The following is a 2,357-nucleotide window of genomic DNA, read 5'->3' on the forward strand; positions in this document are numbered from 1 at the left end:
AAAGCCAGACAAGGACACTACGAGAAAACGATGCAAAAATCCTCTACAAAATACAGACTGTGCCCAACTTATGACTGCTTGGCTGATGATTTCTTGACTTTACAGTGGGGTGAAAGTGATACACATTCAGTAGAAATCATACACCAAGCACCCATATAACCATTGGCGTTCACTTTCAGTAAAGGATGATAAATCACGTGAGATGGTCAACACTTTTTTATAAAATAGACTTTGAGTTAGATGGGTTTGCCCAACTGTAGGCTAAAGTAAGTGTTCTGAGCACATTTAATGTAGGCTGGCTGCCTAGTCATGTGATGTTGGGTAGATTTGGTGTTATTAAATGCATTTTTGACTTATGACATTTCCAATTGACAATGGGTTTATTGGGAAAAGACTCCATTATAAGTCGAGGAGCATCTATACTGGCAAACAGAATTCAGAACCACAATAAAAGGCCAGGGGAAGTGGTTCATGCATGCAATCCCACACTTTGGGAAGCCGAGGCAGGAGGACTGCTTGAGCTTAGGAGTTTGAGTCCAGCTTATGCAACACAGCAAGACCTCATTACAAAAAAATTTTTAAAAATAGGCGGGCATGGTGGCACACACCTGTATTCTCAGCTGCATAGGAAGCTGACACCAGAGAATTACTTGAGCCCAGGAATAAAGGATCATACACCATGACCAAGTGGAATTTATTCCTAGAGTGTAAGGACGGTTCAACATGTGACATTAGTGTAATATACTAACAGAACAAAGGTAAAACCCACATGATTATCTCAATGGATGCAGCAAAAACATTTGACAAAATTCAGCACCCCCCCCCCTTTTTTTTTGAGTTGGAGTCTCACTCTGTGGCTTCCAGGTTGGAAGGCAGTGGGATGCTCATGGCCACTACAGCCTCGACCTACTTGGCTCAGGCGGTCCTTCCACCTCAGCCTTCCAAGTAGCTGAAACCACAGGCATGTGCCACCACACTCAACTAATTTTTTTTTTAGAAAGCAGGATTTAGTGACTGTCGGCACCTCCCACACCTCCTCTGCACCAGCTGCATCTCACAGGCCAGTGCCGTAGTTGAGCCTTGGGGCCACCGCTGGCACTGGCACCCAGGGCTGGGGACTGTGCACCTGCGTGGGTGGCATGAGATAGCGGCCATGGTGTGCCGGGACCAACTCCACAGGATGCGGGAGTGGTGGGTCCAGGTGAGGCTGCTGGCCACCTACCTGCATATCCCCCCACAACCCAGCTGTCCCCCGCCCTGCACTCCTGGAAGTCTTTGGGCAAGTTTTTCACCTACAAGGGACTGCACATTTTCTACCAAGACTCCTTGGTATGGTGGGAAGTTCGGAGATAGCTGTGTTCCTGCATGGCTTCCCAATGTCCAGCTATGACTGGTACAAGATCTGGGAAGGTCTGACCTTGAGGTTCCATCGAGTGATCACCCTTGATTTCCTAGGCTTCGGCTTCAGTGACCAGCCGAGGCCGCACCACTTCTCCATCTTTGAGCAGGCCAGCATCGTGCAGGCGCTGCTGTGGCACCTGGGGCTGCAGAACCACAGGCTCAACCTTTTGTCCCACAACTATAGGGACATCGTTGCCCAGGAGCTGTGTTGGGAGCGGGCCATGGAGGCCCGCCTGAGCGTTTGGGATCCAAGCAGGCTGCAGACCCTGAGACTACTAGGATGAGTTCATGAGCTGAAGGCCCATTCCCTCTTTCCTTCTTTGCTCTTTGGCACATTCCACTAGCAGGGACTTTGATGATCTAAGCATGAAGTTCTGAGAGTATGACAAGCATGGCTTACTTTAGGAGTCCATTGTTTCTGTTTCTCACAGACTGCGGTTTCAGCTTTAAACTTAATATAATTCAAACTCAGGTCACATTTGGGAGCCTTATATACGACACAAGCTTCTTTATAAGATTTAAAAGTATATTTGTAGAATTAGTATATACATGTAAAGTGCTGTTTCAACTTTAATAATATAGATAATTATTTAGGGTTACCAGAAATGGCCCAGCACGAACTTTGGACTGGGCCACATTCCTGAGGGCCCAGCGCATACTTCGGACTGGGCTGCATTCTTTAGGAATTGGTTTGGGCTATAATTAAGAGTTTCTATAGTGTAGGTAGAATTAGCGTAAAATAGAGAGGAACTGGGATTTAGGTTGGTTATGAGGTGTTGCGTATGCATAGGTTTTAAAAGTTATTGATTATTAGACTATTGTGATATTAGAATTGTTGTATTGCTTTTGAGAAATATTAACCAAACATGAGGAACAGTGAGATAGTTTTGGAATCTTCATTCCTCATGCTTGGGGAAACACCTGGTGGGTGGGGGACACCCCTCATCCACCTGGCT

At 46.3% G+C, this 2,357-nt stretch overlaps 1 pseudogene; it reads left to right on the forward strand.

Annotated features, from left to right (window-relative positions):
- The first annotated feature begins 1,153 nt into the window (after positions 1-1,153).
- LOC103256190 overlaps positions 1,154-2,357 on the forward strand; it is a 1,848-nt pseudogene continuing 644 nt past the window's right edge.

Source organism: Carlito syrichta, unplaced genomic scaffold (genome assembly GCF_000164805.1).
Source record: "Carlito syrichta isolate Samal-C Ts95f unplaced genomic scaffold, Tarsius_syrichta-2.0.1 Scaffold289025, whole genome shotgun sequence".
In the NCBI taxonomy this organism is placed as follows: Eukaryota; Metazoa; Chordata; class Mammalia; order Primates; family Tarsiidae; genus Carlito; species Carlito syrichta.